Here is an 18406-nt window from a genome sequence, read left to right on the forward strand (position 1 = left end):
TTAACCAACTGAGCCACCCAGGCGCCCCGAATAAATAAAATCTTAAAAAAAAAAACAACTGATCACTTTTTGAAGGATACTAGAGAACCAATTCATTATTCTTAAACTAGTGAACTGAGCATTTTACCTACCTTTCTCTATGAACTGTACCTCTAAGTAAATGCATAGTTGGTAAAAACTGATCCCTATTGAAATAACCCAACTAAAATGAAAAAATCATATATTTGCAAAATCATTTTGCTAATCTCCAATGAAAAACATTAATCTTAGGTAATGATCAATTGACACAAATATGAGATGAAAAATATATGGACATTAATGTGCCCAATGGAGGTATACCACTTAACGAAGTATTCTTAACAGGTAAATCTGAATCTGATTCAGCCTCTAGATCTAACAACCAGTTTACAGAACACTGAGGGGACATGGGAACATGTGAACGACAGCATGGGAATGCAATTAGGAAAGTCCAGAATGTGAGAAAATTTATACTGTAAGCAGCCCAGATTTGTAGGAAAAAAAGAGGGAGTGGGGGAAGGAAGCTGGAATAGAAGCTATACATTAGAAGAGAAATAAAAGACTTAAAACACAATGTGTGAACATTTTTTGGATTCTGATTTGAGACAACTGTAAAAAGTAACCCGGGATAACTGGGAAAAATTTAAAACTCATTAGATATTTAATTGTATTAAGGAATTATTTAAAACATTTACTAGCTAGGGCCGCCTGGGTGGCTCAGTCGTTAAGCGTCTGCCATCGGCTCAGGTCATGATCCCAGGGTCCTGGGATTGAGCCCAGCATCGGGCTCCCTGCTCAGCGGGAAGCCTGCTTCTCCCTCTCCCACTCCCTCTGCTTGTGTTCCCTCTCTTGCTGTGTCTCTGTCAAATAAATAAAATCTTTAAAAAAAAAATTTTTTCTTAGCCATAATAATAGATTTGTGAGGGGCGCCTGGGTGGCTCAGTTGGTTAAGCGACTGCCTTCGGCTCAGGTCATGATCCTGGAGTCCCGGGATCGAGTCCCGCATAGGGCTCCCTGCTCGGCGGGGAGTCTGCTTCTCCCTCTGACCCTCCCCCCTCTCATGTGCTCTCTCTCTCTCTCTCATTCTCTCTCTTTCAAATAAATAAATAAAATCTTTAAAAAAAACAATAATAATAGATTTGTGATTATTTTTAAGTCCTTATCCTTTAAGAGTTACATAGAGAAACGTTTACTGATAAATTTACATGCCATCTAGGATTTCCTTCAAGATGAGATGAGCTGGTGATTACTGTAGCTGGGTGTTTAAGTACATGAGCATTTAAGTCCATTTTTAGAGCTGTCTGTTATTTCCACAATATAAAGTTAAAAAAGACTGGATTTCTTTAAGCAGTATGCCAAATTACGGGTGAGGTTGGCAGATGGACACAATTTTTTTAAAGTAACTCAGACAAAAGGAATGAAGTCTGACATGAGGTTTAATGTGGTAGCAACATATTCATTTACCTCACTGACCACATCCCGAGTTGATGCACCAAACTTTCTTTTTTTGGGATACACTGTCAACTTTTAAAAATCAAACACGAGAAGCCAACAGTGCAATATACGCAGCATAGTGAATGCAACTGCTAAGTTGGTTGCTTCACAACAGAATCAGTAAAGCAGTTTTGTTTTTTAATGTCCTCCTATGGGAAAACTGTGATATACCTAGAATGTTGGATTTGAACTAGAGGTATCAAATATGATCTCACGATTTTTATTTTTAGGTTATATTTATTTATATTTTTACATTACAAATATACATAGAAACACACATTCATACACTTCCTAGCTGTAAACGGAGTATGTCTAGAAGAAATGACACCTTGGGGAGCCTGGGTGGCTCAGTCAGTTAAGCATCTGCCTTTGGGTCATGTCATGATGCTGGGGTCCTGGGATCCAGACCCATGTAGGGCTCCCTACTCAGCTCCTCTGCCCCCCACCCTGCCTGATCATGCTCACTCTCTCTCTACTTCCCTCTCAAATAAGTAAATAAAATCTTTTTTCTTTTTTTATTATGTTATGTTAATCACCATACATTACATCATTAGTTTTTGATGTAGGTAAATAAAATTTTTAAAAAAAGAAAAAACAAGAAACAATGACACCTTGTAGTAATGAACACATTTTACATCCAAAGCTTGATTTCTAAACTACATTCTCTACTAAACCCTGGCTCCTTAGAGAAATGGCTGATACCAGGTGGGGCAGAGAAGGTACAAGTTAAGTATACAGTATTTTGTACAAGAAAAGTAAAGGACTACTCAGAAATTATGGGGAGATGTCAAAAAGACACTGAAGCCAGTTAGAAGGAGCTGCCACGGCCAACTGTGGGACAATTTGAGCATCACAAAAAATGACAGTAATGGATTGAAGCATGACATGTAAAATAAAAATTGAGTATTAAAAAATGAATCAATCAGGGCACCTGGCTGGCTTAGTCACTAGAGCATGCAACTCTTGATCTCAGGGTCATGAGTTAATAAAGCCTCACATTGGGAATGGAGCCTACTTAAAAAAAAAAAAAAAAAAGAATCCATCAAGGAAGAAAGGAAAGCTTATTCCTTCTTAAAGGATGCCAACTTGCAAATACAAAAAGAATGACCGAAGTAGAAAATCACCACTCATAGACTAGTGAATAGAAAATTCATAAAAAATAGGATTTCTACACTGTCTCAAAATATACTGTACAAGTTACTTATTGATCACAGAAAGGAAAAGAACTTTACAGTAGAGTAACCTTTCAGACCACCCTTAATAAGAATAAGGCTATTTAACATCATCAATCACCAATACTGGGACAAATTGACATCATGTGCCTCCCCAAATGAAGCATTAAGAATACAGTATTAACTTATATAGCATTCTTGCCAAAAGTCCATAATACAAATCTAATCACAAGGCAACATCAGACAACTGAGGGACATTCCGAACACTCTGTACTCTTTGAAACTGCCAAGGACAAGGAAGACAGAAAAGACAGAGAGAGGGCAAAGGAAGATATAAAAAAAAGACAGGAACCGTTTCAGAATAAGAATTAAAGAGAGATGACAATTAAATGCTTTGCAGTCCTAGATTAGACTGGACTGGACCGGGGCACAGGGGCTATAAAAGGCATTACTGGGATAACTGATGGAATTTGAATACAGTTGTGATTAGGCAGTAGTTATTGTTATCAATATTAAATTTCTTGATTTTGATAATGTGGCTAAGTAAGAGAATGCATTTATTTTTAGGAAATGTACATTTAAGTATTTAGGGGCAAAAAGGGCACACTTCCAATTACTCTCAGAGTGATTCAGAAAAAATTATATATACATAACACACAATGATAAAGCAAATGGGCAATGTGTAAACAGTAACAAGAGTTCCTTTTATGATTTGTGTAAACAGCTGGTGAACAAGAGTTCCTTTCAAGATTCTTGCAACTTTGGGGTGCCTGGGTGGCTCAGTCGTTAAGCGTCTGCCTTCAGCTCAGGTCATGATCCCGGGGTGCTGGAATCGAGCCCCACATCGGGCTCCCTGCTCGGCGGGAAGCCTACTTTTCCCTCTCCCACTCCCCCTGCTTGTGTTCCCTGTCTCACTGTGTCTCTGTGTCAAATGAATAAATAAAATCTTAAAAAAAAGATTCTTGCACCTTTAAGTTTTCAATTACATAAAATAAATACTTATCAAAAAGAAAAAAAGTCCCCATTCACAACAACACAATTTGAAAACTCCCCTTTCGAGTATCAAGTGAACGAACATGTGCGGCAGTTCATGCAGTTCTTTTTTTTTTTTTTTTTAAAGATTTTATTTATTTATTTGAGAGAGAGAGAGCACAAGAGGGGGGAGCGGGAGAGGGAGAAGCAGACTCCCCGCCGAGCAGGGAGCCCGATGCGGGACTCGATCCTGGGACTCCAGGATCATGACCTGAGCCGAAGGCAGTCGCTTAACCAACTGAGCCACCCAGGCGCCAAGTTCATGCAGTTCTAACAAAGATGCTGCTGACAATCTCTCCTTTGGTTTCTTTGAAAATCACTACTGCCATGATGATTCTAGACACTGAGTTATTTTACATTGTTATTTGTAGTCACAGAAGGTTCATTTTATACCTATAATGAGCCACTGCTAAAAAAAACAAAGCATAAGAAACTTAAATATAGAATGCATAAATATAAATTATAAATTAATAAATATTAATAAAAACTATTCTACAAATATGATTTAGATCCAGACCTTTGAGTTGGATTCATCGCATCAAATCCCTCGAGCACATAAAGATGACTCTAGATCTTCAATGATGTCAAAAAGAAAAAGAAAAATAGGGTGCCTGGGTGGCTCAGTTAGTTAAGCATCTGCCTTTGGCTCAGGTCATGATCCCAGGGTCCTGGGATCAAGCCCCATGTCGGGCTCTCTGCTCAGCGGGGAGCCTGCTTCTCCCTCTCCCTCTGCTTGTGTGTTCTATCTCTCTCTGTCAAATAAATAAATAAAATCTTGAAAAAGAAATACTGATGCTTACAGTCACTTTCCTTTTCACTGCCCTTAATACAGTCTTTAATTGCATACCTGGAATCTTCCTTAATTTGTCTGTCATTCAAAAACAAAACAGGGGCGCCTGGGTAGCTCAGTCGGTAAACATCTGCCTTCGGCTCAGGTCATGATCCCAGGGTGCTGTGATCGAGCCCCACATTGGGCTCCCTGCTCAGCAGGGTGCCTGCTTCTCCCTCTCCCACTCCCCCTGCTTGTGTTCCCTGTCTCTCTCTCTCTCTCCCTGTTGAAAAATAAATAAAATCTTTAAAAAAAAGAAAATAGGGGCGCCTGGGTGGCTCAGTCGTTAAGCGTCTGCCTTCGGCTCAGGTCATGATCCCAGGGTCCTGGGATGGAGTCCCACATCGGGCTCCTTGCTCAGCGGGAAGCCTGCTTCTCCCTCTCCCACTCCCCCTGCTTGTGTTCCTGTTCTCGCTGTCTCTCTCTGTCATATAAATAAATAAAATATTTAAAAAAAGAAAGAAAGAAAGAAAAAAAAGAAAATAATTAAGAAAACTACAGCCTCACATCAGGGGGTAGAGGGAGGGTTAGTGAAGGGTGTATTATACAGGAGTATATTTTGATGAAGTGAAACTTAAAGGAGACTTGAGCTAGGCTTTTTTTTAAAAGGAGATGAATATTTCAGGCAGAGGGAACAGAAGGTATGGGAAGCAACATGGCTAGAGTAAAGAACTGGAAGGATGTCACCATGACTAGACAGCATTAAACCTGTAAAAAGAAGATGGAGGGGACTGACAAGCAAAGAGACAGACCACACAGAACACTGTTGAGGTCGAGCAGGCAGACAACATACACCAATTTGTCTGTTTCTACGTGTCAGAGAATCTTACAAACTCCTCCAAAGTCAAAGGCTGTCTCACTCACCTTTCAGTTCCACAGGGTTTTACAACTAATGCTTAAAGTTTGAAATATACAACTGATCAGAAAATGGAGTGTCTTTCTTTTTAGATCATTACAGCAAACAAACAGTTTAAGAGACACTGATTTTCCCTCATCATTCAATAGAAAGAGGCTGGGGTAACTGTTCAGATTCAGCTATAAATGAGTCATCTAAATCATTAACCCACTGACCTGTCAAATGAGAGGACAGGACTAGGTGTTCTCAGAAGTCCCCTACAGGGGTACCTGGGTGGCTCAGTCGTTAAGCGTCTGCCTTCGGCTCAGGTCATGATCCCAGTGTCCTGGGATGGAGCCCCGCATCGCGCTCCCTGCTCCGCGGGAAGCCTGCTTCTCCTTCTCCCGCTCCCCCTGCTTGTGTTCCCACTCTCCCTATGTCTGTGTCAAATAAATAAAATCTTTAAATAAAAAAAAAAAAAGTCCCCTACAGCTTTGTTTCCTTCTTGCTTAAACTTCTTTTATCTTTGTCTTATTTTTTTTTTGTTTTTTAAAGATTTTATTTATTTGACAGAGAGAGCGAGAGAGCACAAGCAGGGGGAGCAGCAGGAGGGGGAGAAGCAGGCTTCCCACTGAGCAAGGACCCCAATGTGGGGCTCGATCCCAGGACCCTGGGATCATGACCCGAGCCGAAGGCAGACACTTAACTGACTGAGCCACCCAGGCGCCCCTATATTTGTCTTTATTAAACTGACCATGTGATATACTAAGAATATCATTAAGTTAAATAATCTGAAAATAAAACAGAGGTTTGGGGCTCTCCAGAAACAAGATATTCTAACTTTCCAATTTACATGACAACATACAGATTCCTGTTTTACTAGTTATTAAGAACTTTATAATTTGTGATTTTTTGCCTTACATACTTATATTACAAAGCTTGGAAGAATTTTGTGTCAACTTAAAAAAATAGAGAAGCGGGCGCCTGGGTGGCTCAGTTGGTTAAGCGACTGCCTTCAGCTCAGGTCATGATCCTGGAGTCCCGGGATCGAGTCCCGCATCGGGCTCCCTGCTCAGCAGGGAGTCTGCTTCTCCCTCTGACCCTCCTCCCTCTCATGCTCTCTGTCTCTCATTCTCTCTCTCTCAAATAAATAAATAAAAATCATTAAAAAAAAAATAGAGAAGCAATCAAATTCACAAGTGATCTTGAAAACAAAACTGAAAAACCATTCTCTCGATGTTTGAGTCATCAGCCCTTATGAGACACAAGTCAGACTGCAGCAACTGTGGATCATCATTTAAAATCAAGAATTCAATTTAATTGTGATAGATTTTTAAAAGTTGATGAATCAGAAGCAGAGAAAATAAATGAAGCAAAAATTTTCATTTGCTGGAATAAATCAACGTATAATCCTATATTCTAAGGCATAAGGGATCATATCATTACTCTACCCAAATCAAGACTACCAACCAATTTCCTTTACTATGAATACTTCTGTCAAATAAGCTCTTCTCTATACACCTGGAAAATTACTCATCTTTAAAAACTTACCTCAAGGGTTTTCCCTGTGGGAGAGATAATTCCCAAAGCAAGCAGAGTCGATAGTGGGCCCACCTACTGTTATCCATGAAGCCTGATAGTATAGAATACCACACTGGTACTTAACATTTTCACTTATTTGTTGACCTGATCCTCCATTACTATTCTGAGGGCAGGGGTATGTCTTGATCAACATATTCAATGCTTATTTCTTAGATGGATAAATTAAAATATCCTATTTGTTTAATACACAAATTCAACAGGATCAAACCACAGAATATAAGCTTTAGAAAGAACTGAATCTCGGGGCACCTGGGTCAATCAATCAGTTAAGCATCGGATTCTTGATTTTGGCTCAGATCATTATCTCAGTAGGGCTCTGCACCAGGCGCGGTCAAGGTCTTGAGCATCCTGCTCAGTGGGGAGTCGGCTTCTCCCTCCCCCGCCCCCCCCAACTTTTGCTCTCTCTCGCTCTTGCTCCCTCTCTCTCAAATAAAATCTTTTAAAAAAAGAATTGAATCTAGTTCCTTCATTTAATTAAAATAGGGCAGGGGGAGGATAAGGTCTGAAAAAGTTGAATAAAATTCCTATTGGATATGATGTATTCAAATCAAATTATGTTCTCTTCAAGAATTTTTCTGAGACCTGGTGTTTTTGAAATGACAAAAACTTTTAATAATTTCAAGACTACTTTGCTAATAACAATTAAAAATTACTAGCCCAGAGCTGGTTTTCCCAAACATTGTGACCATTTTTGCTGCCCCTGCTCTGTCCCAAATAAGATATCCTTCATCGTAGGGGCATGCACCTATTCACAAGAACTATGTAAAGCACTGCACTGGTCAGGTTATTTCGAGCTACAGCTCTCACTTTATTTCAGAAGGCTTTATGTGAAGAACAAAAGTGGATGTCCAAGTTCTTGCAAGAATTTAAGTCAGGTGTTTCTTGAACTCTATTTTATAAACTTAAAAACAAATAAGGTTGTAGGGCACCTGGGTAGCTCAGTCATTTAACAGTCGAACTCTTGGTTTTGGCTCAGGTCATGACCTCATGGGTCATGAGATGGAACCTGCTTCAGGCTCCACACTCAGCTGGAGTCCGCTTGAGATTCTCACGCTCTGCCCCTCCCCCATGTGATCCAGCACTTTCTCCAATCAATTAATCAAAAGAAAAAAACGAGGTTGGTATCTCTGATGTGCCTAAGATCACAATATGAACCCTAACTAACAAAGCCAGTGTTCTCTTTCTATGTCCTTCCTGCTGGCCCTAAGCTCTCAAAACACCTAAACTAAATAAGCTGAAAGCAGCAGCCAGCTAACTGAATGCCATCTGCAGGGCCACTCTGGGGTGGGGTGGAGGGAACATTTTAAAATAAAGAGTTTTAGGGGTGCTGGGTGGCTCAGTCGGTTAAGCATCTGCCTTCGGCTCAGGTCATGATATCAGGGTCCTGGGATCAAAGCCCCACATCGGGCTCCCTGCTCAGCGGGAGGCCTGCTTCTCCCTCTCCCTCTGCCTGCTGCTCTGCCTACTTCTGCTCTGTCAAATAAATAAATAAAATCTTAAAAAAATAAATAAAATACCATAGGGGCGCCTGGGTGGCTCAGTCATTAAGTGACTGCCTTCGGCTCAGGTCATGATCCCAGGGTCCTGGGATCGAGCCCCACATCGGGCTCCCTACTCGGCGGAAAGCCTGCTTCTCCCTCTCCCACTCCCCCTGCTTGTGTTCCCTCTCTTGCTGTCTCTCTCTGTCAATTAAATAAATAAAATCTTTTTAAAAAAATAAAAATAAAATACCATAAAATTCACCTGTTTTAAATTCACCTGTAAACTTAATTTTAGTAAATTTATGTATAATTGTACAACCATCACCACAATCCCCTTTTAGAACATTTCTATCACCCCGAAGACCCCTTATGTCTCTTTATAAGAAATCCTATTTACAACCAACAATACCAGGTAACAACTAATCTGCTCACTTGATCCCTATAAAGTAGCCATTCCGGGCCATTTCACTTAAGTGGAATCATAAGATGTTGTCCTAGAGTGCCTGGGGGCTCAGTGGGTAGAGCATGTAACTCTTGATCTCAGGGCTGTGAGTTCAGGCCCCACACTGGGCATAGAGCTTACTTAAAAACAAAGACAAAGATCTTGCCATTTCTGAGTTCTTTAACTTAGTATAATGTTTCCTGGGTTCATCCATGTTGTAGCATGTATCAGTATTTATTCTTTTTTGTTGCTGGGTAATATTCTATTGATGGATACATCACACTGCGACATTTGGGTTATTTCCAGTTTTTGGTTATTGAGTAACACTGATGGAAACACTCCAGTACAAATTTAAAATGGTTGTTTCAAGCCATTTTACCTAATTTTAATCTGCTTTGTGGGAAAAGAATTTGCCAAGCTCCTTATTCCATCATTCAGGAAGTTCCACTCTAACCAAGTGTATTTTTTTTTTTGCTTATTTTTTTTATACTTTTTATTTTTTCCATTTTTAAATTTAAATTCAATTATTAACATACAATGTATTATTGATTTCAGAAGTAGAGGTCCATGATTCATCAGACTTATGTAACACTCAGTGCTCATTACATCATGTGCCCTCCTTAATGTCTAATAACCAAGCTACCCCATCCCCCCACCCACCTCCCTTCCAGCAACCCTCAGTTTGTTTCCTATGATTAAAAGTCTCTTATGGTTTCTATCCCTCTCTGATTTCCTCGTTTTATTTTTTTCCTCTCTTCCCCAATAATCCTGTTTTGTTTCTTATATTCCACATATCAATGAGATCATATAATAAAATGTCTTTCTGATTGACTTATTTCACTTAGCGTAACACCCTCTAGTTCCATCCACAATGTTGCAAATGGCAAGATTTCATTTTTTGATGGCTGAGTAGTATTCCATTGTGTGTGTGTGTGTGTGTGTGTGTATCTTATTTATCCATTCATCTGTCGATGGACATCTGGGCTCCTTCCATAGTTTGGCTACTGTGGAAATTGCTGCTATAAACATTGGGGTGCAGGTGCCCCTTCGGATCACTGTGTTTGTTATCTTTGAGGTAAATATCCAGTAGTGCAGTTGCTAGGTCAAGTTTTATACCCTGCACTAAATATCCCCTATTTTCAACTTTTTGATGAACCTCCATACTATTTTCCAGAGTGGCTGCACCAGCTTGCATTTCCATAGCCAAGTTTATTTAAATGGTAGTTTCTCCTGATATTTTGAGATTAGCTTTTATCAGGAATTTGTCTTATTTTGATATCCTGTTTAGAAAGATAAAAACATACTCCTACATATGTTCTTCTATGTTCTCATTGTTTGATTTTTCTAATTCATTCCTAAGTCAAATGGAATTTGATATATAAAGTTGGTGATTAAAATACCTAAGATAACTTATTAATACTAGTTTACCTACTGCTGAAGCCTATTACCCAGAAGAAACTGAAGTCCAAATACCATGACAGTTAAGTGACCCAAACTCCCAGTTCTAAAGGTATAGCAAACCTATAGGTGAAGATTAAAACACACAACAGGCCTAGCACTTACACAACAGCCAGAATAATCCAGAGATACTACTTTCCTTATAAATTTCCCACTTTATATATTGGGATTAGTTCCTCTTTTTACTCTTTAGTAAAGTTGTTTCTAGTTTTTAAGAAAAGTTAGTAGGAGAGGCACCTGGGTGGCTCAGTCGTTAAGTGTCTGTCTTTGGCTCGGGTCATGATCCCGGGATTCTGGGATCAAACCCGCATTGGGCTCCCTGCTCAGCCGGGAGCCTGCTTCGCCCTCTCCCACTCCCCCTGCTTGTGTTCCCTCTCTAGTTGTCTCTCTCTCTGCATCAAATAAATAAATAAAATCTTAAAAAAAAAAAAGTTAGTAGGAAAACAGAGAGTTTTTACAACTAGCTTTGTTGGAATTCCTTCATTTTAAACAGTGGGAGTGCCTATACGGAGGAGTGTTTTATGCACCTAAATTAACATTCTGCCAAGCAGACTTTATTTCCTGTCGTTTGATAGAACAGGAAAAATGAGACATAAGAAAATTTAAAGCATTCAGTATTTTAAGCACACAGTCAACATCTCTGTTGGAGACACAGAATATTAAGGTTAATAGTTTTCTACTTTTATAAAAATAACTTTAGAACCTACAGATAAATATGTAATTCATACATCCTCCTGGAAAATCCCTATAAGTTCTTCAGTTCACTCTAATTATTCCTCTGCTTTTCTTTCTTTTTCTTTTTTTTTCCTTTTAGAGGGGGGTGGAGGGGCAGAGGAAGAGAGAGAATCTTAAGCAGGCTCCACACCCAGCATGAAGCCCCTACACAGGGCTGTCTCACAACCCTGAGGTCATGACTTGAACTGAAATCAAGAGTCAGACCCTTAACCAACTGAGCCACCCAGGAGCCCTTACTCTGTATTTTCATAGAAAATTTCACTTTTACCACATTCCCTAAAAATTCTCTTAGTAAGGCATGATATTTCACACTTTTAACAAATTCTGGCTCTAAAACAGAGAGGCAATATTAACTTGTTTTTCTCTGCTATTACAAGCGGTAAAATTTTATTACAAAGAACATACATCCTAACAAGCCTTGGTGAGCTAAAGTAATTTTTTGGAGTAAACAAATTCAAAATCCCATCAAGTGAAAATTTCTTTTCCTTTAGTTTTTAGGGCATGGCCACTAAGGCCAAGTTTTATACCCTGCACTAATTATCCTCATTTTTTAAATATAAAAATAATCACAGAAATGTGTTCTATTATGATATCAGTGCAAATATGCAGGAAAAAGGAAAGAAAGTGTCACTAATACACTATAAAGATATATTAGCAGTCCCAATAAAGTTTTATGTATAAGTAACTATCTCCTCCCTCAGATAAACAATTTAAGAGGCAGAAAATTCAGTCTTATTATTTCCCAATTATTATTAAAAGTCTATCACATGGTAGGTATGGACAGAAGACTCAGGCCTTGTAGGACATTTAACAGAACATCCTCCTACAGTAATGCTTTCATTATTTAAATTGGCACATGGCAGATTATGTTAACAGATTTATTTATTGACTAAGTCTAATCATATTCCCTCAGTTGGCATCAATATGATATCTACTATTTACATTTCCTTCAACACTGGGTATTTGTTCAAAAGTCCTCCATATTTGATTTCCAACACAGAATTTTGGGTTTAAATGAAATTTAGGTTTTATGGTAGATTACAAAGGATAAAGAAATAAAAGAACCCTAATGAGAGCTAAAATCACTTGGTTTGTGAATCCCACTTATAAGCCAAAGCATTTCTTTTCATTACAAGGAATAGAACATTTTTGTAATTAAATGTTCCACAGCAATGAATGAAGGTCCAAAGTTGACCTAATAGTATTTTTCAAAGATTGTTCATGTCATCACCTTTTCTGCCACATGGCTTTTCTATTTTAATGTTTTATAAGTTTTCATTCGATTCAAAGCACAACTCAAGATAGCATTCTTTTTAATAAATAATGTTTCCCAACGTTTAAATGCCTATTATTTCACAAACATTTTGAATTACATGTACTTAAACCAAACAAAAAATATGGAAAATATGGTTAGCTTCATTTGTTTGTAGAAAACAAAACACAAACTGTAAACTTCATGAGAACAGAGACCATGTGTCTCTACCTTGCTTCCTATTCTATTCATTTATTCATTCAACAAATAGCTATTACGTATCTACCATGTGCCAATGTTCTGGGCAATGGAGACACATCAATAAACAAAATAGACAAAAATCTTTCCCCTTTGGAACATACATTCCAACAAGGGGAGACAGATAATAAACAAAATAAGTAACTAAAATATAGACTATATTAAAAAGTGAGCTGATAAAGGGGGATGAGCTGACAAAGAGGGATGGGGAAGGCAGGGTGCCATTTTATTTATTTATTTATAAAGGACTTCATTTTTAAGTAAACTATACCCAATGTGGGGCTCAAACTCACAACCCCAAGATTAAGAGTCTAATGGTCTTCCGACTTAGCCAGCCAGGCACCCCAGGGTGCCATTTTAAACAGTGTAGCAGGGTTGGCCTCACTGAGAAAAGAAATGAGCCATGGGATACGGAGAGAAAAGAGAAGTCTAGGTGAAAGTCGTGACACTAGGCAAGGACTAGAGATTTCAAGGAACTTCAAGATCTGTGTGGCTGGAGCTGGGAAAGTAGTAGGATATGAGTGGGGGGCAGTGGGGGAGGGTGGTAGAAAATAGAAACCGTGAAGGTCCCTGGAAAAAATTTTGGTTTTAAGTAAAATGGGAGTTGTTAACATGGTTCTAAGCAGAGAATTTACAACACCTGACTAAATTGGATCACTCTCAGAAAAAAATGAAATGAAATCACATAAAATAAAATAAAAATAAATTGGACCACTCTGGCTGCTATGGTCAAAACAGATGGTGGGGCAAGAATGAAAGGAATGAAAGGAGGAAAACTAATAGCATGCAGCTCTAGTAAGCCCAGTCAGAGGTGGTGGACCAGAATGGGAGGAGTGAAGTTAAGATGCTATTAAGATTTTGTATATATTTTCAAGGTGGAACAAACAGTGTTTCCTGACCAATTAGAAGTCGGTAATGGGAAAAAAAAAAAAAAAAGTCAAGGTTAACTCCAAGATTTTTGGCTAGGTAACAAAGAAAAAATAGACAAATTGGACTTCATGAAAAATTTTAAACTCTGTATATCAAAAGAAACCATCTACAGAGTAAAAAAGGCAACCCACAGAATGGAATATTTGCAAATCATATATTTGATAAGGGATTAACATCCAGAATATACAGTGAACTAAAATGCAACAACAACAAAACAATTCGATTCAAAAATGGGCCAAGGACTTAGACATTTCTCCTAAGAAGATATACAAAATCCTGGTGCACTGTTGACCAGAACGTAAAATGGTACAGCCACTGTGGAGAACAGTATGAAAGCTCCTCAAAATATTCAAAACCAACCAAGCAATTAACTGCACCTCTGGATTGAAAGCAGGGTATTGATGAGATATTTGTATACCCATGTTCATAATAGCATTATTTACGGGGCGCCTGGGTGGCTCAAATGGTTGGGTGTCTGCCTTCGGCTCAGGTCATGACCCCAGGGTCCTGGGATCGAGCCCTGCATCGGGCTCCCTGCTTGGCGAGGAGCCCGCTTCTCCCTCTCCCTCTGCTGTTCCCCCTCCTTGTGCTCTCTCGCTCTCTGTGTCAGGTAAATAATTAGAATCTTAAAAAAAAAAATAGCATTATTTACAATAGTTAAATGTGGAAGCAAGCTAAGTGTCCACTGATGGAAGAATGAACAAAATGTGGTATATATGTACAATGGAGTATTATTCAGCCTTAAAAAGTAAGGAAATTCTGAAATATGCTACACAACATGGATGAACCTTGATGACATTTTGCTAAGTAAAATATGTAAGGAGCAAAAATGACAAAATACCGTATGATTCCACTTTTCTACTTATATGAGGTACTTAGAGTTGCCAAAATCATAGAGATCAAGGGGCACCTGGGTGGTTCAGTCATTAAGCGTCTGCCTTCGGCTCAGGTCATGATCCCAGGGTCCTGAGATAGAGCCCCGCATTGGACTCCTTGCTCCACGTGAAGCTTGCTTCTCCCTCTCCCACTCCCCTTGCTTGTGTTCCTTCTCTCGCTGTCTCTCTGTCAAATAAATAAATTAAAATCTTAAAAAAAAACAAAATCAGAGAGATTAAAACTTTAATGGTGGTTGCCAGGGGCTGGGAGAATGGGGAATCATTGTTTTAAAAGATAAGGAGTTTTGGGGCACCTGGGTGGCTCAGTCAGTCAAGCGTCTGCCTTCGGCTCAGGTTATGATCCAAGGGTCCTGGAACTGAGTCCCACATCGGGCTCCCTGCTCAGCGGGAAGTCTGCGTCTCCCTCTCCCACTCCCCCTGCTTGTGCTCCCTCTCTCGCCGTGTCCCTGTCAAATAAATAAATGAAATCTTTTTTTTTTTAAAGACTTTATTTATTTATTTGAGAGAGAGAGAATGAGAGAGAGAGAACACATGAGAGGGGTTAGGGTCAGAGGGAGAAGCAGACTCTCCGCCAAGCAGGGAGCCCGATGCGGGACTCGATCCAGGGACTCCAGGATCACGACCTGAGCCAAAGGCAGTCGCTTAACCAACTGAGCCACCCAGGCGCCCTAAATAAATGAAATCTTAAAAAAAAAAAAAAAAAAATCAATTGGGTCAATTGCTCTAGCAAGATGACAACTAAGAATTGACTATTGGATATCCTCCTATCAAAGTCAGACATGTACTCATCATAGTAAATATGTGTTCAATGAATATACACAGCAAAATGTAATTAATCTTTTTTTAAAGATTTTATTTATTTATTTGAGAGAGAGAGCAAGCGAACCAGAGAGAGCATGAACAGGGGGAGGGAGTGGGAGAAGCAGACTCTCCTGCTGAGTAGGGAGTCTGACACGGGGCTCGATCCCAGGACCCTGGGATCACAACCTGAGCCAAAGGCAGCCAGTTAACAGGCTAAGCCACTGAGGCACCCCAAAATATACTTAATCATTATTTCAATTCTCTTTAATACTTCTGAAAATGCATCAAGTTAACTAAATATGTGCAAATAAAATATCAACTTTGTCAAATTCATTGCTCTTTTACAAAAATAATTTTGGCTCTGGACTTCGAGATTATCACAATTAAAACTGGAATTGTAAAAAAAACAAAACCAAACACCTGAATTGTCAATGCTTTCACATATGGCCACCAAAACACTACTGTCTTCTGCTTAGTAACAGTGGAAACCTCCCAATACTACACAAACCACAAAGAACAGTGGTCAGGGAAATAGTATCTGTCACTCACTTTCCCTTTCTAAGCCTCCATTTTTTTCACCTGTAAAATGAATCTTCCTATGTTCTGCCCTTTAAGAATACCTTGTTCCTCTGATCAAATTCAGCTTCAGGTTCAGCTCCTACTACCTTCTCCTTGAGGACTTCCCAGGTTTTCTAGTCTCTCTGTTTATCCCTCTCTTCTCTGACCTCAATAATCATCTGCATTTACTATATACAAACCTTTTGTTTGGTCCTACATCACATACTGCCTTGAGTGTTCTCTTAGTTGTTTTGTGAGTTTGTCTTAAGCACCGCTATTGTACCAGGAAAATCTCAAGTATATATATACTTGATTGTTCCCCCTACAATATCTAATACACATTGTATCAATAGAAATTAATGATTAATGAGGGTAAATTAAGATTTAGTAAGGAAGACCTCTTCTGTTAGTTCCTACAAAGACTGAAACTGAAAGTATAGCCTTCTATAAGACAGCCATGCTATAGATTTTTAAAACATACTGGATTAAAGACAAAATTCAAATGCAGTATGTACATAATTAGCTTTTTGCCTGGGATAACTGAGACTAATCAGAAATCTTAAAAATAAAGTCAAAGGCTGCCTTAAATGGAGAGTAGAAAGAGTTCATATAACTCCCCAAAATATGCAGAATACTAGGTAGGCAGGAACAAAGTAAATCTAGTTATTGAGAGATTTTAAGATCATTTCTCCTAGCAGAGATACTAAAGATTATTGGTTTTGACTCACCAATGATTTATCAAAACAAAGTACAGGACTAAATGGTTTAAACCATATGGGCCCAGGGGCACCCGGGTGGCTCAGTTGGTTGAATGTCCAACTCTTGATTTCAACTCAGGTCATTATCTCAGGGTTGTGGGATGGAGCCCCACTTCGGGCTCTGAGCTGAGTGTGGAACCTGCTTGGGATTCTCTCTCCCCCTCTCAGTCTCCCTCTGCCCCTACCCCTGCTCACATGCACGCTCGCTAAAAATTAAATAAACAAACAAATAAATAAATAAAACAGGGCTTTAAACCATGTGGGCCCAGAACCCACATGATGGAACTCTCCTTGAGGAACTTCTTAAAATGCACATTCCCAGGTCCTTATCAGACCCAACAAATCAGAATATGGAGGAGAGGGTCCAGAAATCTAAACTTTAACAAGTTCTTCAGATGATTCTTCTATACACTAAAATCTAAGAAATCATGGCACTAAGAGATGCTTAAGACAAAGTCCCTGCCTTCAATGATTGTTAATATAGTAGGGGATAAATGTACACATAGCACCAGATAAAATGATTTAAGATACAAAGTAAAAAGTACCAAATAGACAGGGTAAGTCTCTTCCAGTTAAGCAAATAACAAGAAAGGGTTTGTGGAGAAGACAGGTGGGTTTTGAGTTCAGATGAGTTGGGAGAAATGTACCTACTATAACCAAGGAAAATGGAAAGAACTAAGAAAAGGAAACAAAAATGATTTCATGCAGAGAACATATCAAAGTGGCAGGGCAACAGCCTAGGCTGGAATGTATAACCCATACAGTCCACCACAATCAAGTCACTACTTACCACTGGACAGGAGCAGAAACACATCTTCAGCCCTAGGAAGGTCTACACGTAAGGAAATGAGCTGTTTCTCTTCTTTCCTTGCTCAGCTAAATGAATTTCAAGTCCCTTCCGTGTATCCACAGTATAATCTAAGAATAATGACCAGCCAAACTCCAGCCAACAGAGATAGGGCAGGTGTATTGATTTCCATTCATATTCTAAACCAAAATCATGACTCAACGTGAGCCTAAACTGCCTCTAATCACTTGACCTCTCTCAACAACCTGACTCTGTCACCTTTAGTATCCTCAGTGCTGGACCTCATTCTTGACTTAAACCATCACCTAAATTTAAAAATATTAGCCATTAAAGAGACATCTAATCACAGTTCGTCATGGTTCCATGGGAAGGTTAGGTGTCAGATGGTGACTGTTTCCAGAACCCAGATCTCTTTCCAGTGTCCCACAGGGAATCTGAAACTCTCTCAGAAATTTTCAAGTTGCTTTACTGAGTTATTAGAGCTAAAGGCATGAAGCTAGTACCTCCCACTTGCACAACTTTAAGGTTACTTTTCACATTATATTCTATGTGAATGGCACCCCCTAGAGCACAACTCCAGAATACAATGTGAATGGTGATCAGGAGTTACTGGCCAGCCAGCCATATGCCAGTTAAGTGTTTCACAAGTATCCTGGCTATCAAGATTTTATTAACATACTTTATATTCAAAGCACTAAGGAAAGTTCTAGTAGCTTTGAATGACTGCTGTGGATATTTAACATAACAAGCAAAAGTAACCTGTATCATCTTCTGGTTTTTGTTTTTTTTTTAAAGATTTTATTTATTTATTTATTTGAGAGAGAGAGAGACTGAGAGAGAGAGCACATGAGAGGGGGGAGGGTCGGGAGGGTTAGAGGGAGAAGCAGACTCCCTGCCGAGCAGGGAGCCCGATGCGGGACTCGATCCAGGGACTCCAGGATCATGACCTGGGCCGAAGGCAGTCGCTTAACCAACTGAGCCACCCAGGTGCCCTCATCTTCTGGTTTTAAAGCCCATTATTTTATAATGCTAAATAACCTAGTAAAG

General features: G+C 39.2%; 1 protein-coding gene across 5 annotated transcripts in view; it reads right to left on the minus strand.

Annotated features, from left to right (window-relative positions):
- CBFA2T2 (CBFA2/RUNX1 partner transcriptional co-repressor 2) overlaps positions 1-18406 on the minus strand; it is a 155818-nt gene that overhangs the window by 95002 nt on the left and 42410 nt on the right. Inside the window, exon 2 of one of the 5 annotated variants that reach the window (XM_081832985.1) lies at positions 14449-14600. The exons of the other annotated variants lie outside the window; for them this stretch is intronic. The gene's annotated coding sequence lies outside the window, so the exon portion shown is untranslated. The remainder of the gene's footprint in view (positions 1-14448; positions 14601-18406) is intronic. 5 annotated transcript variants of the gene reach the window in all.

This window comes from Leptonychotes weddellii, chromosome 10, assembly GCF_054177405.1.
Source record: "Leptonychotes weddellii isolate Sample4059 chromosome 10, ASM5417740v2, whole genome shotgun sequence".
Taxonomy (NCBI): Eukaryota; Metazoa; Chordata; class Mammalia; order Carnivora; family Phocidae; genus Leptonychotes; species Leptonychotes weddellii.